Consider the following 22998-nt stretch of genomic DNA (forward strand, 5'->3'; position numbering starts at 1 on the left):
CAAAGCTGTGGTTTAAATGAACGTCTCCGCTGATTGGCCATTCGTATTTCATTCGGAATATCGCTTCTCGTTCTCGTCATTCTCGTTCTTGTCCTCGCATGCTCCTTCACTTTTCCAAGATTCATCATAACAGTATCGTATTAAAAATGCATATAATAACCAGAAAAAAAATCAACAAATGAAAGACGATATCCATATATGTACATATATACGTCTTTGACATTTTTTAAACGAATCAAACGAATCATCGCTAATCATGATGACGTAGCGTTATTTCCTTTGATAACGGTGTGTCAATTGATCGAGGAAAAATGCATTGAAAATACAGATTATGCGAGTGTACGGAATGCGAATCGAGTAAAAGACTGGGAGATGACTCGCGTTCGAGAAGAGAAGAGAGAGATTCCTTGATATTTTACAGTCGGATGCATCTATTGTCCCCCGTTGCTGGCTCAGCTTCAGCCTCTGGCTCTCGTGATGCGCGCGGCAGCCCCAATTATGGGCCTGGGATGCTCTCTCTTGCGCGTGTTAGTCGCGGTGACACGCGACGAGGAGAATCGGAGGAGCGGGAGGAGAGAAAATGAGAGAAGGGGGGAGGAGAGTCGGTATCCTCCCGGCATCTCGTGCATCTTTCAGTAAAATTTTAATTACAATCGTAATTATTCGAAGAAAGTTTTGCTCGAATGCAACAAACTAACAATCCCCGCAAGGCCGCGCCGAGTAGATGCAAACGACAACGTTGAAACGCGCGCGCTTGGTAAAATTTTCACAAAATGAATAATGTAAAATAAAACATGGATGAAGAGGAAGGGGAGGTGGGGGAGGGAAAAAAACGAAACAGAGAAGAATAAATTGAAATACGTCAGGTACCTAACGTGTAAGATCCAATTCCACGTAATGACAAGGGTACTACAGGGGTGTTTCCCTTTTCTCAAATCTCATTACTGCCCGGCCAAAGTGGATGTCAACGAAAGAAAAAAAAAAAAAAATTAGAAAGAAGAAGCGAGGGACTATCGGCAACGGAGGGAGAAAAAAAAACCAAGAAAATATGTAAAGAAAACACACAACACAACGCATCAAGACGAAATAATCAAGAAAAGAAATATACATGTACGAACAAAACTGAATTAATATTCGAGCTTTTTCTCATATCAAAGAAGCGTTGCATTGAGCAATGTTGAAAAAAAAAATTCAAATTTTTCATTTCACTGAGAGAAAAAACGTGTGACGTGTGCATTGTTGCATAGATCCTCAACCTTGATTATGGCGGGTCGGTTTTGGCGAAAATATTACCATTATTACCAATCTTCAATCATTTTCCGTCACGGGAAACGACTGGGAAATTTTCGATTACTTATCCTGACATGAACTTAATCTCAAAGACAATTTATACGAAATTTTTGTTTCTCCTCTCAGTGTAATAAAACTGACGTGTCTTTTACTACAGACAAAAAACGAGATCCTTATGGAATTGTCAGGTGAGAGGTTGTACAGCCTTGGTAAGAAAAGCATGTAATTGTCGAAGAAATTTTTTCAACGGTTTATAATACGGTAGCGACAGATACACGACAAACAAGCAAGTTGGCAGTTGTAAGGTGCAGCTAACAGCAGGCGGGCATCGGGCAGCACGCGATTCATTCACGAGATAGGCGGTGGTCTAGTACACCTTGGGATGATCAACATCAGCAGCAGCATGGGACAAAACCGACTACAAGAATACCGCGGTGGTGAGTTTCATTCATAAGTGGGAAAACTAGAAAGCGAAGGACAGAGAGATGGAACAGAAGACGTCATAGACGTATAAGGTCCGACGACGAGGTCCTCGAGGACGATCAACCGTAAGACGTCGGTTCGTAAGAGGTGAGCAGCCATTAGGTCCGGCGCTCGTTCGCTCATTCGGTCAGCATCAGCGACCCTCGCCGAGCCAGCTATCTACTAAGTGGTTACAACTACTTTATAAGTGACGTGCTAACGAAGTGTGTAACAGCCTGTAAATAAGGAACCTGTAATTACGGGCGGTCTGCCGCGGACGCGAAGAAGGCCACCCACCGGAGGAAGACGAAGAGAGGCCGAGGAGTCGGCGAGGAGAAGGAGGAGTGCAGCAAGTGTGGTCGGTACGCGAGTGTGTGTCTGTGTCTGTGTGTGTGGGCTGCTCGCGCCATACTGTCACTGGGCAACGAGGAGCGAGAAGAGAGCTCGGCAGCAACGGCAGCAGCAGCAGCAGCCCGTTCGTTCGGACTAACTAACAACCTCCTCTCCAACCGGCCTGCACGGCTCGCCACTGCGGGCAGAACCGGCGCCTTGATCTTGCCGACAAACAAAACTCAACGGGGGATGATAATCACAGTCACGCGGATACCGCGGTAGTAGCCGCTACCAAAAAGGACGAAAACGTAGACCGCCAGGACCACCGGGACCTGATAATCGTCGTCCAGGACCGCGCCCCGCCCATCACCACGGTTCTTCCCTCAATTTTCACTATAATTCGGTACCGTACCCAAACTTTCAACGCGGCACGATGACCGCTAACCAGCCTTGAAAGCGAAAGAAAAAAAGAAAGAACTCCCAGGTATTTCGTTTCCTCGTTTCCATATGGTTAGCCAATTATTTGTCATCTCTTCTCGATTTTGGATTATATCTCCTCAGGGATGTAATCCATACTCCGGTTGTAGGTATATCCCGAGTAGCCGGATCACGGGGCGTACCTCAAAGTTTGCGCAACATATAATGCACGGTGTGTATTTACTTATTGACTGTACACCGTGCGCCTGGTGTTTGCGATTCCCATGTTGTTTGCTCTGGCCGAGCGAGAAATCGGGCCTCTGGACACGGTAGGTATAATATATACACACATGCGTGCTCCGCCGCCACGTAGGCAGGTAGGAGGTGCGTGTACCACCAGCCTCTGCTACACAGGCTCGCTTGTGTAGCACGCCGTGTACGCGGTGCACGCAGCGCGCCTTCTTCGAGGAGGAGGAAGAAGCGAAGGACGAGCCTTCGGCACGTTACGTGCCCGGGGTGGGAGCACCGCTGTCAACGCTTACCTAATAACCGTTATTACATATGACAATCAATTTCCCAGTTTACCCTCGGCAGTACTTAATGCGTGGTTACGGCCCCCGCTGGCAGGCTACACACTCGACGGTATTATATACCGTACGTAGCCACGTATGTCGGCGAGCGGGGAAGAGAGAAACACCGGTGGAGAGGAGAACCAGTTGAGACAGCAGACCGTAACTTCCTGCACCTCCGCCGAACGAAGTCGCATCGAAATGTCTAATCGTCTCGAAAAGTTGTACAAGTTGTTTCTGATCGTTAAAAATTGAATTCAAACCCGAAACGTTGGAATGTTTTTGAGGTTTTCCCGGCACTGTGCGCCAACTTGGAGGTGTTTCATTTTTGCAGAACGAATGATATTTGAAACAACGGTCCGTCCGCTGTCTTTTTAACCGGGCACCTTTTCCCATCGTCAGACGTCCGCGTACGTCGGACAAGCAATATAAGGTATGTAGAACACAATCGATTACGACGTGACAGTAAAGCCCCCGTCGCCCCACGTGTCCTCCCGTATGTCACAGGGGCTGTCAAACAATGGGGATAGGACATCGCATGCATGCAGGTAGGATTATGCCGTGGAACCCCTTTTCCCGTCGGCGGTAGTGCTGATCCCGTATGAACATACGCGAGCGGAGGGATCGAGGAGGGTGCGTATCGCATCGCGTAACGGGAAAAGGAGGGCGGAGAAGCGAAGCGAAGAGAAGAGAAGGGAATACGCAATGTTAAAAGGACAGACAAAAGTGTAACTGCATTGTCAAATAGAAAAATCCCCTACGGGACGTCGATGGCACAATAATGGGACAGATTATAATCTTGTCTGCTCTTCACTGCGGGGACTTCCTCGCTGATGCAGGGGTCCTGAACACCGCGTGTATATATCCAGTCCGCCAAAAACCCTCATAGTTCGATCCGTGCATGGAGAGAGGGAGAGAAAGAGAGAGAGTTGGTTAAACTCGCGTTGTATAGTGGATTGCTGATACTGCTGCTGGTGATGCACGCGGCCACCGCTTCATCGATGATGTAGTAGGCATACTATCTTGTCCAACTATTGACGGACATGCCTGCTTACCAACCGGGGCATGACATGCTATAGCCTAATTAAGTAGGCATAATGGATCCAACAGTTGTGTGCATTGTGCATCCAGCCTCTCCCCACTCTCAGGCTTGCGGCGACACTCGCTCGTTTCACCCTGCGATGTCCAGTGAGTGTAATACCATGTGATATGATAAATCGGCTGTTCGATTCTTGTCGTTGCTTTTTTTTCTTTCAACTTTCGGAAATCCTTGGTGACACGATAAATGGTTTTTCGCGTGAATTTACACATTTCAATTAAGGGGGAATTTACACCTCCACCATCCGGTATCGATGATACTGCCTTCATTGGAAATGTTCTTGGAAACTTTAGATCGGCGAACACAGTGAAGTTCGGAGGCTAGAGTTTGAATCTGGTGTGGAGAACGAACGAAGAGTAGGAGCAGGAGACGGAAGGTGGGGTGGTTCTCTCTTTCCAGCTCGACGGAGCCAATTCAGACCCGGAATTTATCGTATCAATTTCTGCTCCGCGGAGTGGCAAAGAGCTCGCTCGCTTCGGTGTATTAGCGCCAACGTTGCCTCCACTTCGACCGGGACCGAACCGAACACATTCGCGAGCGAACGCCGTTGTTGGCAATACGACGGTGCGCGGAGTGCCCTGTATACAACGGTGTGGGAAGGGTCGACGTATTGTTAGCTGGGCACGACCCCCGTCGTCTGGCTTGTATAGAACGTCATGGAGCCTCATTCGGGTGCATTTTAACCTCAATTACGCGAAAAAGATCATCGCCTTACTCATCGAGTGGTTTTTCACCCCTCTGTAAGAGAGGGTAGCACAACTCTGTCATTGCTGGCTCGAGCAGCCGCGTCAACGACAAGCTCCTTACTCACCTCATTCGCTTTTTCTCCCATGACTTGACTTGCCCGACATAATTCCTAAGAAATCAGCTCTTTTCACCTCAGGCTGACCGTGTAGAGTGGATTCTTGAATTCTTTGTAATTGCAAGGTCCATTCGGAGACAGTCCGCGAAACATGGTATAGTCGGCAGGGGGGCGAACGAAGGTAGGTTGGTTTGGGGACCTCTTCAGGCTTGCCGGAGAGCAAAATGATGCATCATCCGTCGAGAGGCCACCTAGCTAACCAGCAGTGAGTTGGAGAGAAAGAGAACGTTGGCGTTGGTTGCCGGTGTGGATATCCAGTGAACCTAAGACCGGTCGCATTGATCTTCGGACAAAAAACAATCGCCGAACCCATAGCTGCTTCTCTCACCAGGCATCGTCCTATGCTTCTCTCCGTGCCGTTCTCCACCGCTAGTGCCAAAATATCAACGAAGGATGGGGTAGAGTATAGTTTACATACCCGACCGTGACTCACCCAAATAACCACACGATATCTACGTGTATAAAAATAACCACAAGAGAACACTCTGGCGATATTTTGTTTCTTTTCTCTTCTTTTTGGGCTCAAATTTTGAGGCAAAAATTACTCGATACGTACATACCACATGCATATATATATATTTTTCCAACAAGAAAGGAAAGATAAGTTATACACGTGCCGTGCACACGGGTCAAGTCGGTTTGTTGGACTTCCAGCGACTCACGGAGACACCGTTTGATCTCAGATGCAGTTTTATTTCCCTCTATTTATTCCTTTGGTGGATAGGATCGAGAAAAATCTGACCGAGCACAGGGTAAACGTTGTCAATCAAAAGAAAAACAGAGAACGTTGTTTGTGTTACAACCTTAACCTCGACGTTGAAGAGGTTAGAGATACGCACACGTATGTGTACAATAATATGTATTTAATACACATATGCTACAGTCGGAGAGAACGAATCGGAAAATGAAAAAGCTGCTGAAGAAATTGCGTCGGGATGCAAAAGGGCGAGAGGATTGGGGGAGGGGGGATGTGACCGGAAAGTCAATGAACGCACTTTGTCCCTCTGCGGACAATAAACTTTTCAAGTTCCATATAACCGAAGTTCCCCCCCTGCACCCCTCCCGTCCAGCATCCCAATTGAAACGAATATGGGAGAGAGGAGCACGTCAGGCAGCAGAGGTGCCTTCGTTTTCCACCGGAACGAAACGACAGAGCCGCATATGTGTGTTATGTACTCGAAATTCTGATAATTCGAGACCACGCTGCCGGTACGGCACGCACGTGAGTATATGCGTTATTTACGTGTGTCCCCGGGGTTTCTGAATATTCATACACGCGCCGATAACTCCGAATGTACCTGGACCCGTGTGCGTGTCGAGCCTCGAGTGTATACCCGACTCCAAAAAGGGTCGTTGCGGGCCTGAAGTGGTCCTCCGCGCAGTCGATGGCTCGTTCCGTTCCGTTTCGTTCCGTACGTTCACCGCGTCTCGATTCGACAGGGTTGTTGTTCCCGTTGTTTTCGTTTCCCCCCTTTCCTACCACCCCGCCACGCCCTTCGTATTCCTCTTTCAATTTTCTTTTGTATATAACATTTTTTAGGCAATGATTAGCACGCGTGTCGCCACCGCGGTAATTCTCGTTCACGAAAACATTCAGTCATAGTTTCGAAGTTGCTGCGAAGATCGACGTGGCTCCAACTACCAAATTTCAAACATCCGAATCTACTTCAATTCTCGTTCGAATGTAACACCGTGTATAGGGAACGGCATTTCTACAAATTCCCAGACCCGGTTGTTCGGCATCCGATCCCGATCTTTTTTGTCGTTTTTTGCCCGGAGGACGACAGCTGAATTTCCGTCCCCACCTTATTCAAATTCGCTGCTGCTCGACCGCGAGTTCGCCTTGCGGTTCTCGATGCGACGTGGATACGTGTAGAAGAAATGTGGGTGTATCCTTGACCATAGCATCCTTTTTACTTGTCCAGGTAGATACCTGTATACAAGCCTGTTGGTTTTCAGATTGAAAAGGTGGTGGTCACAATCAGCGAAGCGGGCGTTCTTCGCGTATACATGCTGCTTGATTTCTCACTGGTAAAGTCGCGATATTTTTTCCTCCTTTTACACCTGTCCCAGCTCTCTTCTTTCCTCGCTGCCATGTTCTAATCCACGCGAGTTGCGCGCCGACCGGCGAAAAGAGCCGCATTGAAACGATCACGCTAACCTGCACCTCGGGGAAAATAATACCCTGTACTTCTTGTAACCTGTTGCCACCACCACCATCACCATCACGCGAAAGTTTGAATCGAGTTGAATTACTAGGTGGTGGGTACGGTTGCCTGCCCAACACCTAACTATGGGAATTTTCGACAAAAGAAATCTGGTAAACGTCGAGATATTTTACCTCTAACGAGGTGCAATTTTGGCAGAACAAGCCGCGTTCAAAGTTTCAGTCTTAGTCTGATGTCCATTCGGGATTCAAGAAGCTTAAAATATATTCTACCGCGCTTACACACGTTATTCATAGCTATAATCGCATGGCTAAAAATTTCAAGGTAAGTATTTTTATTTCTTCTTTTCCGTTGTTCTCCTCAAACGATCAGATCGCCGCCGCTGCTGCTGCTACCGCTGCTGCTACTTTACCTAAGGCATGGTAATCGTTAGGTGGAATTGGGTTGGTGGAAACGAAATTGCTATAGAAGGAAAAACAAAGGGGAGTAAAAGAGGCGGGGATCGGCGCGTAGGTGTGCTGCCAAGTGCGACGACGTTCTTCTCGCTACGAGCTAATGCAGCAGCCGCGGTGAAATATTCATCAGACTTCCAGAGCCGGGAACCGTCGAGACCCACCCTTTATATCTGGTAATTACCCTTTTCTCTCTCGTTCTCCCCCCCCCCCCCCCCCGACTCGCTCTCCCTCGTTTCTCTTTGCCCTGCTCTCCGGCTCTCCGGCTCTCTCGTCACCCTCTCTCAGCCTCGCAGCCTCGCTGCCGCCTTCCTGGTTCCGCCCGTTTTCCGGAACGCGTATATACATACACATACATACACACACACACACACACACACACACACACACACACACACACAATTCCTCCTCGCTCGCCATTCCCGTTCGTCCTCGCCGAAGTTCGCCGCCATTTCCAATATCCCCGTTAATCCGTATACCTCGACGTTCTCCGCGCGTCGTAAAATTCAACGTCGAGATAATTTCGGACGAACGGTGTGCAATGATCAAAATTGATTATCAATTCAAGGCGTTGCGTTCGCAAGTTTCTGCGGAGCGTTTTTTTTTTCTCTTTTCTCTTTTAAACATTTGACACGCCGTTACCGCAGCCCCCTGATGCACATGCGGTGTAATCAAGTATATTAAGGGATACGGAAGGAGAGAAGAGAAGAGGATGTATGGGTGGATGAAAAGATAGAAAGACGGGGGTACAGGGAGAGAGAAAGAGAGAGAGAGAGAGAGAGTGAGAGAGTGAGAGAGATAGATAGCATCTGTAGTACGCTCGCTATCGGAGGCGGGTTTAAATATTTATACGCTAATGTCTATGCATCGGCAGACATCAAAGCAAGCCCCAGGCCTCCTGCATAGTTGATAAAAATAAATTTTACCCGATATACATATACCCCCGCCACCCAGCCTCCTTCACCGAACCCATCCACCTACTTCTTCTTCTTTCGCGGGGCTGTTTCGCACTCGCGTATATAGAGAACCATGGTTTGTTCCCCTTCTTCTCTCGTAGATTCTTCATGAATTCAACAGCGTTGTCGAGGAGTACATGCAGGTGAAAATCGCCGTGGGTGAACCTCTTGGAAAAAGTTAAATTATATCTTTTCTTTTATACCCTCCAACCCTTTTTTTTACCAACCATTTTTCAAACCAATGCATTCCAAAGTTTCCATCGCGTCGGCTTACGCACGCCAAAACAAAAAAGAATTGGAGGAAAAAAGAAGGTATGTAAAAAAAAAAAGGACAGAAGAAAGTAAAATAAAACAAAAGTTGAAAAAAGAATGACACACACACGCGGTTTGTTTGCCATGGGTAAACTTGGGAAAAGAAGAAGAAATCTTCGGGGCGACGAGACGTTAAAGCAAACACGAAGTCACACACGACGACGAGGACGAGGACGAGAGAGAACTCGCGAGGAGTAGCTCACCTCGTATACCCCCCATCCTCGTGTTTCAAATTCGTTTCTTTTCTTTTCTTTTTTTTTCTCCTTCTTCTTCACCTCGGGACAGGGGGCTTTCTATTATACCTATCCTTATTTTCGCATTTACATCGTGAAATCGCTGAATCGCGGCGATCGGTTTGGATGGAAAAAAATCATTCAAGGTAGGTGTACCTATTCGTCAGCGCAAGGGATATGATAAATAATAACAATAGAGAAAAAAAAGCAACGCGTGTGAATCTGAATACCATGTAGGTATCCTGTATTGTGCAGTTTATACATAGTACGTTACATGACACGTCCTCCAAGTAACCCTTTTTTTTTATATACATACGTTGTACCTTTGTAGGAGGCGTATGAACGACAAACGACTTTTGATCGTATTTTAATAAAACAACAAAGAGGGAACACGCACCCCTGTACATATACTGTATAATCTGTACACAGGTAGGTATCTGGATATACATACGACACGTTTATACATTATTAATATGTATAGGTATATGCTATACATCAAGTGTTCGCATAGCTTTTTTGCAACGTGCAATCTATATTATACCGACACTTCAATTACACGACGTCGCGAAACACTTTTGCATGCTCTTTTCTGCGCTCGTTCATTATAATTATTTATTCATTCATTCTTTCATCTCCTTCCTTTCATTTGGCATGCATATTTGTTTGCTTCGAATCCCATCCAATCCGCAGATCGGTTTAACTACTCATCGTTATGACTTGGAAAAGAATTTTGTGTATACGCGTTACGTATTTTTTGCTTTTTTTTTTCTTCTTCTTGTTTTCCCGCCTCTTAAAAAACCGAAAGAATTAGAAAAATCAAGACGAGATATACAGTTATGTGAAAGTTACGAGGAGGCAAATGAAAGACGAAGATGGCAGGGCCTTTGAATTTTCGATACGTTCTTTTTGTCACCAAAGTGTATACATGTACGACAACTTGGCATTAATTGTAAAAGCTGCTTATAAAACGGTAGTAAAGCACGGACGGCATTACAACGCGACGAGCGTGCACGAAACCGCATTAAGAGTAGGAAGAAAAAGATTGCTCATACGGATTAGCCGGGAAAAATCGATCAATCTCGGTGATCGACGGCGGATTAACAATCTGAGATAATATTGTGCCTGTCCGTCGGTCGGTCGCGCATTGCTCGCGTCATTCCAGGTACATAACACACGTCCATAATGTGACTATACACGTGTGTACACATACACATATATATTATACCAACCATGGTCACAGCTTGTTATATTGATACACAGGCTGTGCTTGGGCCTTCCGATATAACACTGTCCCCGTTTAAGATAAGGCCGTGTGCCACGGGACACGGGTTGTTGTTGCTTATAACATGCGGTGGAGGAGGGAGGAAGTCAAAATAAAGAAATTAATTTTACAAGACTGATTCCGATGACGAGTCTTTATAAAAATAGTAAGTTGAGTCATTGTTCTTCCTCCTCCTACGTCGAAAAATCAGGGTGAATTTTGACAATGGATGGGATTTGGGTTACGATAGACATCCACGTACCTACACATATGTGTATTTTTATGTGTGTGTGTATGTATATATATGTATGACTGACCACGAATTCCCCGGTCGAGCGGCGTCATCGTGGTTGGATGGCTTCCCGGTCTTACGGCGCCGGACAATGTCCACCGCCACCTCAACCCTGGTTCCCGATTCGATTCCCCCGTCACGATAGTCGTGGTAGTCCGTAGTCGTTCAAATCTCCCGAGGAGACTCCCCTCGCTTATCTGCTTGCTCCTCCATCAGCGATGGTGGCGTCTCTTGGATATTTCTGCCCCTTTCTTCGCTTCGTCCTGCACCTAGTGGTCACACAGAGTGAGCCGTTGGCCCGAGAGCCAAGGGACAAGACCATCAACTTTCGGCGACGTTCTCTTCTCGCTCGCTCACTTTCTCTCCGCGTCCCGAACGACCGAACGAACGTCCAAATATTTACCCTCGATTTATCCACCTTGGCTAAGCCCTCTATTCACAAGAGGATCTCTCCCCGGATGGCTAGTACATAATACGCCATTATTATATCCGGCCACGGTCCATTTCACGCAAGGGATTCTGACTGATTTCTCCTTCCTTCCTTCTCCTTCCCTAGGAGATCCACCTTTTCTTCTCGTTTGTTTGTTTGTTTGCCCTTTCTTTCTTCTTACTCTCGACTATGCAGCGCAGCTCTACAACTCGTCCGACAGACTCTGCTGCTCTACCTACTCTTTTGTATCGTGTGGCTTTTTGCACACGAATAATGCAGATCCTCCGAAATTGCAACGAATATAATATAAAAGTGCAACGGAATGAGCCTTGAAATTACCTTCGGTACATCAGCTCGGGTTCGCCTATTTCACGTTCACATACCTTGTATACAAACACGGAAAACCCATCATTCCGCACAATTGCTTCGTTATAATGAAAACCGTGAAAATTCACCATCGAAATAAGTTCAATGCTTCGTTACTGTTTAAGCTGGGTTCAGGTCGCGCATCAGACAGCTCCTCCTTCAAATTTTTACGATTATTTTGAAACGAGTAGGGTTTGGCATTGGCCAGGATACTCGGCCTATGGCCACGGCTTATCTGACAACGCCAACTCCTGATGCTGTGGTTCGACGAAGCGGCAGCAGCGGCAACTATCAGTTCACCTTGTCACTGATTTATTTGCGTTCGAAGCGTCCTGTGTGTATCCCAATCAATCATTCCGGGCAAACAGGCAGCGGTGGAAACAAGCATGGCTTCCCTACACGGCCCTTATCGTCTCACAACTCCCCCCGATGATTTCTCCCCCCCCCCCCCCCCCCCCCCCCATCCCTCACCCGTCACCAGTCACTGCAGCGACGGTGTTACGGTAACGGAATATTTACCAAACACCGTTGATAACATTGGCAGAGTACGACACCGTTGTATATCAAGTCAAACATGTCATTCAATATCACCTGCGTCGGTTTAAACCTACAGCAGAAGAGCTGGCGTCGTTCGTGTTGTATATACGTGTCGCACGATTTTCATAAAATTCGTTATTGAATACAGAAATAGGTCTACGGTATCGAGAAAAATAGGGGAAGTAGAAGATTCTTGATTAGTTACTTGCTATCGTTTTCTACAAACTCGGTATAATCGCTCGATTTTACACGGTGTATTCTCGTTCTTCATACTTCACATCACATTGTATCTACCGTGTGTCGATATAATAATTAGCGCGCGATTGTAATCATCGTTCGTTTGAGACACTGCTCGCTAAAGGGTGAATGCGAAACGATAGACATCACGTTCAGGTAGGAGAGTAATTTTCTAGGCGGAATAACTCGATAGCGACGATGAAATATGTACGATTCAAGTGGCACGATACCTTCTATCTACTAGGGGTGCATCTCGAGAAATGACGGACGAGCGTGACGGACTGCACTGCACGATTTTATTCAGATTTAAGGAAAACACGCTACCTGGGACTTGACGTGCCGGTGGATTGACTGCGTATGAGTGAGAGTTCAAAGAGGAAATCAATCGGAAGTATTTCATCCTCGATTTTCATAACACGGTAGGTTTATTTTTTCCAAATTGCATTTTTTTTTTTTTTTTTTTTTTACAAAATCACGTACAGCCAAATGAAGAATAAACATATTCTGAGTGCCTACGCGCGGGTTGATTAAAAAGAAAATGACAGGATAAGAACAAAGGAAAAGAATTTCGTCGTTTGCCGGATTAATAAGGGGGGATGATCTCCGCGACGAACGTTAAGCCGGGCGGTGATATTTAATCTCTGTTAATACAGGATCGAACGACTGCCTGCGTACACGGCATTTTGCTGACTTCTGCAACGTCGCTCCTTATCCTCCACGTCCGCGTCCCCTGTGTTATACGCGAGTCTTCGGCTTCTCATTTAACCGCAAAACTTATCCTTCACTCTTCTACGGCCATGAGAAGAGACAGAGGGAGAGAAAGAGAGACTGGAATTATTAATGAGAAAATTTGAAAGAAAAGTTCCGACCAGTTTCAAATTATGAGAGGCGTCAAATTGTTTTTTTTTTTTTTTTTTTCTTCTTACGAAAATTTAGTACCATTTGTTACATTGCTCGTTCACGTTTTTAGTTCTCACATTATTTCGACGGTTTATAGATATTAATAAACGTAAAAATCGAATTCTTCCACAAGTGGTAAAGGCATCAGTGTACGTTAGAGAAATAAGAAATTAAACCACCGGAAGAGAGATAAATCGATTGGTTATTTGCTCGAATGAAATCGCATTACGTTTCCCGAAATTCGATAAAGAAGAAAAGAAGACGAGAAAGAAGAGAGATGAGTGGGAGAAGGACAAAATATACAACACACGAAATGCGCCAAGACCCAGGAGAAGGAGGCAGGCAGCAGGAAGCGATAACTTAGTTAGGGGAGACTGACGACGAAGAGAAAGGAGAAAGAAAAAGGAGGAAAAAGAAGGCAGAAGCGCGCGCAGGGCGCGGCGCTGAACCAGATAGAGGAATTTCAGCTATTTTCTGCCATTTGCTCCTTCCTCCGACGATCCTCGTCGTCTGATCTCAGTTCGTCGAAAAAAAAAAAAAGAAAAAAAGAAAATGAAAAAAGGAAACGCAAACCGCCCCCACCACTCGTCGCGAAATTCTCCCAAAGACACGAAGAAATAAAAAGTCAAGATAAATCGAATCAATCATCGTTCGTTGGGTCTACACTATGTACAAGGGATTTTAATTTCACGATAGTCCAACAATGAAAGTATTTCCCAACAGGTCGCATCGCCAAATTAAACTTACATACATATATACAGGGTGGCTACTAAATCTCCGCGACGAAATTCCCTGACTTTTCGATGGTTTTCCAGACAAAAGTCTTATAATTTTTCCTGACTAATTCGAATAAATTGGTTACATAGCAAATTGATAAAAATATACACATTTTCCAGATAATTTGTTTTTGTTTTTTATGAAAGTACGAACTGTTACTTGGGTCAGACTGTCCCATCTAGCCGGTGAGCACAATCGTTTGTAAGGTAATATTTAGGAATATTCAAAGTTCAAAGAGAAATTTCCGGCGATGGTAAAAAAAAATTTGTTTTCGATCCAATTTATCTGAAGCTTAAAAAAATTGTGGGACGTATTTGTAAAAATAATAATAACAACAACAACAACAACAACAACAACAATAATAATAATAATATAGTAAACGATTTCCCGACTTTCCGCAAAAACTCCCAACATTTCTCTGATTATTCCCGAATTTCCTGACCATTCTGCCATGACAATATACGTCATAAATATAGTCAAACTAAACTTGAACCATGAAAGAGTTCTGACCTACGAACGAGGGTCGATTCGTCCCCGTGATTTGATTGCAAGTTGCCTGTGCGTACAACAAGGCGAAGGTTGGATGGTAAAAATAATAGAGAGTGGTAAATTGAGATGTTTTGCGGGCGTAGGTGGGTGTCCGCAAGCCTCTTATACCCATGAGGAACGCCTCGCTCATGCACGACGACCGAGGAGCGATGAATTTTTTATAAACTTTCCCCGTACGTGGCTGCGAGGAGCCGCGTTCTTAGATACCTACGAGAGGCCTTAAGACGTGGCGCAGGTACGAGGTAAGGTTCGATTCCCGTTTCCTAACCACAAGGGCGACCGCCGACTCCTCCTCCGAGGTTGACACAAGCCGAGTTTATGCAATCTGCTGCATGATTTACCCAAATTGCAGCTCCGGAATTACTTCGTAATTATTGCACAACACGCAACGGGGCGCAGCGACTTGGAATCAATCCCCGGCTTCGAGTGTACCAAAATAAAAAGATGGAAAAAGATGGAAAAAACTTTGCAACAAACTAGTGAGGAACGTTCGGAATATTTCTGTCAAAATTCAATCAGCAGCCATATCGATTAAGACGATAAATACGGAAATTTGTACATTTACTTTCTAGATACATCGATTCTCTCTTCTACGAATAAATCGTCGTCTAAATCAGAGGTTGAGAATAACGAAAGTGAGAAAAGTCTGCACCGCTTGAGAATAGAGAAAATAGAAAATCGTAGCAGCTAGGTAAATACTTAAATAGGAGAGGTGGAATTGTAAGGGCATGAGCGGCGTAAACCGGACTTAAGGAAGCGGCGGCGAGGTGCCCGGGCCTCCATCTCCTCCTCGGCGACACATAACTAATGCAAAACTCCGGGGTCGCGGTTTATACGACATTCTGAGCCGGGCGTCGCTTCTCTACCCTCGACTGTCGCGTCGCGCACTCATCCTCGGGGGGAACGACGACGACGACGAGACATACGCCGAGTGTGTTAGTACCTTCCACGCGTGCGAGCGAACGACACCAACACACGCGTGACGGCGAAGTGCAAGACCTTGCATCGTGGTATGCAACAGACGGTAAAATTCGTGCATCTGCGTCATCGAGTACGCGTCGCGTATTGTTCGCGAAAACTGTGAGTGTATAAAATAACGAGCAAACGCATTGAAGACCAATTTGTTGTAACTACGGAGGACAGAGGTAAGGAGGGCTGTCTCCGTGGATAAAAAGTATCCGTAAAATAGAGTAAAATTGTTTGTAACAGGGCGTTGCTCTAGGAAAAGTTTCACATGCTTCATCGTAACTGTCAAGTTCAGATTGAATTTGATTACATATTAATGTCAGTGTGTAGAAAAGTTGAAACGAAAATTAATATTTTTCACCTTTCGAATACCCGAAGAAGCTGAATGGACAAAACCTGAGTTTGTTGATACGCTGTATTAAAAGTTTACTAAATTTCAAGTGATCCGAAAGTTGCAAAATAACGAATTTTTCCAAAGATTCATCATTACATTAACGTCGCAAACTTGAGCCCAATTATTAGCGCCATTCTAGCGACTTGTTGAACCACTATCCGTCGCTTTTTGTTGGACACTTTTTCAGTTGAAAACCCATGTGAGATACTTCTCTTTACCTCCACCCTCCGCGGTAATAACCAAACAGCGAAAACGACCGGAAACTGACTAGTTCCTAAACAATACGATTATTGCCATTCCCATATACGTCTACAACACTCGAATTCTACGAGTAGAGTAATAAGCGAATTTCCGTGGGTTAGACAACCGTGCAGTTAATTTTCGCAAACGTCGGCAGGCTGCAAAGTCTGGGAGGTATGAAAGCGGCTTTCGTCGTTGGTCCCGCAAGCCTCTCAGCCTTCGCGGGCGAGGAATTGGCAATAGGAAGGTATTAGCGTTGTGGGGCGGGGGAGGGGGAGGGAGGGAGGGAGGAGGATAAAGTAGCTGCGTATGTTGTACGGATGTGTAGTACCTACACGGTGAAGCGAAACGCGGGGCAAGTAAGTTCGCAAAGCATTTGACGGATGCGTAGGAGAAGATGAGGTAAAGAGAAGGTGACGAATGGTGGTTTTTTCTCGAAGAGGAGATGAGCAAACGGAAAAGTTGCAAGCTTGGTACGTAACGTACAACGAGTGATGCATTTTTGTTGCGCATTTAGCAACACTGAACCGACACTCCCGAAAGCTCAGCCTTAACCCTTCAACAATAAATTGTTATGTAGCTAGTTCCGAGCTCTCCGTATCTTCGATTTGCTGATTCTATGATCTGCGGAATGAAAATTCACGCGTTCGTTATAACGCAAGGATTGATCGAGTGGCGTTTGGTACGATGACCTCGGAGAAAAATGGTCTCTCATCCCACACGAACTGCACATACGTACGATATCCTGCACCGAAGGACCGAGTGAATTCGAAAAGGGAGAAGAAAGAGAGAGAGAAAGAGAGAGAGAAAGGAAGAGTGGAAATCCGAGCAACCTGCAACCGCCGTCCGAGGAAGGAACGACGAATCGAGATCAAGAGGCACTTGAAATCCGGCCGTCCGGCACTTTGCGGAGTGGAGAGCGAGAGCTTTTGCGGCAGTTCTACGGCGGCAGAATGTTGTGGGTAGTACGTGTGCCTTAAGGTACAGAAATATGAGGACGGGGTGAAGGGGGGGGGGTGGTTATAACAAGGGGGAGGTGAGGAGATCCCGGCGGTCAGACGATCGTCTACTTGTACGAGTACCGCGTAGATGCGACGAAGCGTGGAGCCGCAGCGGAACCGTGAAAATCATGCTTCAACCGAAGTTTATAGCTATGTGTATGTATACACATATACATATATACAGATGTGTGTATGTATGGCAAAATCCTCGACAGAAAATAATAATCCCCGGTACCGATCATTAAATTGTTCCGGCGGTGGTTAACACTAGGAGGAGCGTGCGCCGAGGAGGGTTGGTATGTGCTGCCGCTTCCCTTCCCTGATTGGTCAATTAACGAGTGCATTAGAAAATAACGAGGCTTTACTACCCCTGCAGTGGGTATCCTCGTCTCGCAAACGTTCTCAAAACCGTCGCTGTTATACACCATTTTCAAAATTCTGCTTTACACGCGTAATTTATGCATGTTTATCGTATGCCAAGCAACTGCAGCGTTAATGCAACTTTGATATTTGCTTTCAGTGTAAGAAAATAAGAATACTAACAACAACAACAACAACAACATCAGTAATAATAATCATAATAATAATAATAAAGAATAAATCTCTGGCTATGTATAATACACATATATATTATATCGCATGTATCTATATGGGTATACGCTGTGGTTTTAATCACTCGGCGTGCGTTAATTAACCGCGGATAAATGCCCGTAGCGGTAATTACTTCCGTAGGATTCTGGTTTACGGCGCGAAAAGTGTTTTTTTGAAATTCATCAGAGTACCTAGATGTGCGTATAATATATATAAGGTTCTGCAGCGGCCGTATAGGCAAAGAATTGTAGAATAAGAAAACCTTACGTAGCGCAATTTAAAAATCCTTTGAGTCTTTTAGCTTTCCCCGCATGTGAGATTGGGTGGAATATTTTTTTAGGACTAAGAAGCGAGAACAGCCTACGTTTGCGGCAAACGTACTCGTAATTCCGCCACTTCACGGGTGCGGCGTAAGGGATATAGGTGTATATTATAAGTTTTGCAAAATACGCGTACGATCGAAATTTCATACAGTATTTCGAGTAAAAGCAACGACGAGGCAAAAAAAAAAATTAAAAACGGTCAAAAGATTTGCGAAAAATTCTGACAACAAAAAAACTCGTAAGACCTGGAGGAGTTAGGAAAATATTTAGAATTCGCTACTAATTACTGGGATATTTTTTATTTATTTTTTTGTGCACACCGTACAGACTTATATATACATTAGTTTATTTATTTCGTATCGTGATCCGCTTAACGATTGTTCATGAAAATCAGTACCGAAAACGAAACAGGGACATTAAGGTGATGCGATACTCCTATTTCGGTGACAAAAACTTTTATCCAAATTTCTCCGAGAGGATTAATCTTTCGGATAAAAGACGAGAACAGCCATCCGCGGAATTGTTAGGCGCAGTTTGTCGTTGATTGATGAACGATTTATTGGATCGCGATACGAAAAAAATGTACCAATATATACATACAAGTTTGTGAGGCGTAGACATGAGAATAAATAAAAAATATTACAATAATCGGCACCAGCGTCTAATTATTTTCCTACCTCCTCCAGGTTTTACGGACAATCTTTTTATCAGTATTTGCTACAAATTTTTCGAGCGACACCTTAAAAAAAATAAAAGTTAAAAAAATGAACCACCCTAATGTACACATGTACATCGTACATACAATAATAGCTTAACGTATGTACCTATCCGTTGGTTACAGGTACGCGGGTCTGCACCGTTGGTTGGTCAATAATGAATCTGATAATAATTACACGCCGCGACAGTACGTTAATCTTTGATTGTATTCTCGCGTGTCAATTTTAATTAAGCGCTTAACCTATGATCTTGTACAAGGTGGGCTTTACACGTGTAAGTTATATACGTCCGACATCGTGTACTGCCTGCGACAGTTTTCTGAAATATTAGTCGCAGAGCAATTTTGAGTCACGGTTAATTACAACCCTTCATCGTCGGCGATGCGATGGGATCGTTAATAAACCGTCAACCTGTTCCATTCTACATACCTACTTATAGGTGGGCGCATACGAAATATCCATTCACATATAATATGCGAAGCTCACGAAACGCGCTTATTAATATCCTTCATGTCGCCCCAACCACTTAAAACTCAAATTCTACTTCGTTATTCCTCCAAAATTCATCCTCGGTTATAAATTCGAGATGATGCAGAGTTCGGCATTACTTGCAAAAAATTTGACGTATAGATTTTTACCAAATTATCAACGTTTCGAATCTGATTGTGCCAATTTATTAAGCTTTCACAAATTCGGCGCTAAGCGCGACGTTCGTTCTTTGACTTCCTCGGATTTCAATCAAATTGCACGTTTTCGAGCCGGGTGTCGGAACTATCAAATTCAGCTTCCCAATCACTGAATTAGAAGAAAATCTTTTTCATACCTCCCGACAAGCGTAAGATACAGGATCTGAAAGCCGAGCCACAAATCGAGTGCAACCTTCAAGTAGGTCCAATCCTTACCTTAAACTGGTCGGTACTTGGTGCTGGCCAGTGATCAGTAGTGGTTTAATCCGAAGGAGATAAAGGTAGAAAAAGAGATAGCAGATGCTAGTCTCTAATTCATGATTTGAAGAGTTTCGAAGTGAAAAAAAGAGAAAGAAAAAAAAAAAAGGAAACTAAGTTCTCCCACTTTTGTCGAAGCGAAATTTTTACTTCTTTTCTTTTTTTTATTTTTGCTCGTCACGCACGTGTGTTTTATTTCCCCGCTACTTCGCGTTTGGGCGTTTGATTTTCTGTAGGTATACCTGCAGGCTCGCTCCTTCGCCTCTTTGCGGACGAATGCTGATGAATCGAGGGGCTCGAGAGGCCGAGGCTCGTCTCTCTCTCTCTCTATCTCCGTCTCTTTCTCTCTCTCTCTCTCTCTTTCTCTATGCTCTCGTCGATTGTACAGACCGAGGTGGCGTGGTGCCTTCCCGAGCCACCCGCTTCTCTGCCTCCACCAAAAACCCACCCACCTCCTCGTATACCTGCCTACCTGCCGCTTCTCTCGGCTCGGCTCGGCTCGGCCTGACCTGGCTGACTGCGGCAACCCACCGAGGCTGCCGCTGTTGCATTAGCATACATCCCAACCGTGCCGAATTTATTTCAAAGTACCTTCCACTTGAGATTATTTTAAATTACTAATCACCCGAGCGTAACACCGAGCATCTGCATCCTTATCCTTCTCATTCTCCTTCTTCGTAACTCTCACCTTCGTTTTTTTTTCCTTTTCTTTTATGTTTTTTCTCTCACAGCTCGACTTACCTGTAACAGAAAAAATGAAGGAATAGAAGGTTAACAAATTATTTTCCAAATGTCGTCAAAAGTCTTACATATTATACGCGTGCAGTTGTGACACGAGAGAAGAAGAAGAACACTAAGAAACATACAAGAATAGGCTATACAAATGGAACGGAATGACAACAGGGTCATTTGTAACATTTCTTTCCGGCAAAAAAAAAAAAAAATACCAAAAATTTCTCCCAACTGCGCCAAGTCGTCGACCAAACCGTCCTGCGGGGAAAAGATTTATCGAAACCTGTAGATGAGTATAAGGATTGCCGAATAGCATCGGCGAAGTGGTAGTCGGTCGCGTAGAGAGCAAGTCGACGATCCATAAATACATATATATTGTAAATTTAGAGGGTAAAAGCCCGGCCCTCCGCGACACGCAGAGCGGTCGAAATAAGGGATGGAGGGAGGAGAGTTTGCGGATACAGGTTGCTGTGGAAATAGAAACACACAAGAGCAAGAGGAGCCGAAGCTGCTCCGGTGTCCGGCAGGCAGGCGGGAACGGTGGTGCGCGGTTGCAAGACGGAAAAATTATACGGCTTGTACATAGTACGATACACGTGTGTATGCGTATATATGTATGTATATACGTCGAGTGGCGAGGAGCGAAGAGAACCGGGAGGAGGGACGGCTGTCCTCTTCTCCCGACTCTTTTGCCCTCCAAACGGAATACTCGATCGCGATTAAACATAGATTGAGAAAGGGGGGAGAGGGAGGGAGGGAGAGAGAGATATAGACGCACACAGAGAGAAAATCCACACACGCACACGGGACGCCTCCTACGCTCGCTTTAATTTTACTTTGCCCGTCCTTTCCCGTCGACTCGACACTCCTCTTTTACATCCCTTCATCCCCCCCCCCCATCCCCCATCCCCCATCCCCTTTCATCCCTCATCTCGCACTCTGCACTCGGTCCACCAGTCGGATGGCATTTCCGCTGCCAGCACTCACTCGCCAATTCATCCATCCGCCTACCTTTTCATTTATCCGCCGGGCACCGCATACGTACGCGTATAGAGGCACACGCAATTATGTCATTCGCATTGAATTCGCCTTTCGGTAGATGCTTTCTTCGCGCACCTGCGTCGCAGGCATACGAATGACGGTGATAAATGGTAAGATGGTCGCACGAGCAGCATCCCTGCAGCATCGAGCGGAGAGCTCGTTAGGCCGAGGTCAATTTTTGGACAATAGGATTTAGGGTTTGATGGCATGGAATTAGGACGCCGTTGCTTCGCGTCCGTCCCACGTCCGTTGGAACAGAGCGATGCGGGAATGCGGAGACCACTGCTTTGGGATGGCTCGACGCCTCCGAGGCCATCAGGAATCAATCCGTTCTATAGCCGGCTTATAGAGTCTCCAGGGAGGAAGACGGAGGAAGAGAGAAAGGAGGAGAAACTTTACGGAGCTTTTCTCTAATGGAACCGTTTAGACGAAGCGTTGAGAGTGGCTTAGTTTTAAAAGCTCCGTTGAGAAATCCCGCTGACCGACCGACCGACCGACCGACTGACTGATTCAGTCACTCACGATCAGTCGAAAAGAAATGCTGTTTCTGATGCAAACTAAACGGGATACTCGTTCCTGGCGGTTGACTGCAGCAGAGATCAGTAACCGATGGGACACAAAATGAGACGTACACCACCTCTGATTGCAAGATGTTTTATTTGAACATTGATCAGGATCAATCACGGATTGAATATTTTATAGATTTCGTCCTCGTGCGTAGACAGAGAACGAGACTATGACGACGCCACACGCGAGGATTGTCGGGCGTTGTGTAAGAGAGGGAGAAGCGCAAGTCGCGCTTCGAGAAAGACAACATCTTCAATAATATATCAAGTTCGACGTAGGCCAAGGATAACTTAAAGCGACAGTCGCGTCGGGCGAGTCAATTTGTATATAGGTAAACAAGTTTCGTTGTCCGCTGTAATATCTTTGGGGAAAGAAAAGAGTCGCAGGTGCTCGTCGTTCATTCTCGCCCGCGTGATCCCGTGAAAACGGTCAGAGAAAAGGACCAATTACCCAGTACCGATACGCATCGAGAAAACGTTCCGTTCTCGTTTTCAAGGCGCAGGATATAAGAGAACCCGTCTGCGGGTACTTCTTGCCTCATCGAGTTATAAGCGGAGAATGGAGTAAAGTGAGAAAGGGAGGCTATTGAGGATTGTCGAAGAATTTCACCGGTCCGAGAAGAAGCGAGAGTTTCCTGCATAGCTGATCATTCTGGGTATATGTATGTATGTATGCACGAGGTGTACGTATGGAAACGCAGTCAGAATGCAAGTCGACCCCGAAGAATCGGGATGCCGTGGTTAGAGTCCGAGAGAAACGGAGAAACGACATGAAAGAAGACGAGGGGAAAAGAAAGAGAGAAGTCTTTCCGAAGGAAGAAAACGCAAAGGAGAAGACTGAGAGAGAATTAAAAAAAAAAAAAAAAACCAACAACGAACGGGGAGAAGCAGCCGAGGCAACGAGACAGTGATAATAACGTAATCTCACGGGTCATTCTCCAGACGGACAGACAGCGTTAGGAACCACATTTTTCAAGTCATG

At 45.4% G+C, this 22998-nt stretch overlaps 1 protein-coding gene across 8 annotated transcripts in view; it reads right to left on the reverse strand.

The window, feature by feature from the left end:
• LOC124177834 (protein pangolin, isoforms A/H/I/S) overlaps positions 1 to 22998 on the reverse strand; it is a 131162-nt gene that overhangs the window by 45924 nt on the left and 62240 nt on the right. Inside the window, exon 1 of one of the 8 annotated variants that reach the window (XM_046560772.1) lies at positions 10732 to 11446. The exons of the other annotated variants lie outside the window; for them this stretch is intronic. The gene's annotated coding sequence lies outside the window, so the exon portion shown is untranslated. Of the gene's footprint in view, positions 1 to 10731; positions 11447 to 22998 lie in introns of those variants that run through there. 8 annotated transcript variants of the gene reach the window in all.

The sequence above is a fragment of the Neodiprion fabricii genome, chromosome 1 (genome assembly GCF_021155785.1).
Source record: "Neodiprion fabricii isolate iyNeoFabr1 chromosome 1, iyNeoFabr1.1, whole genome shotgun sequence".
Classification (NCBI taxonomy): Eukaryota; Metazoa; Arthropoda; class Insecta; order Hymenoptera; family Diprionidae; genus Neodiprion; species Neodiprion fabricii.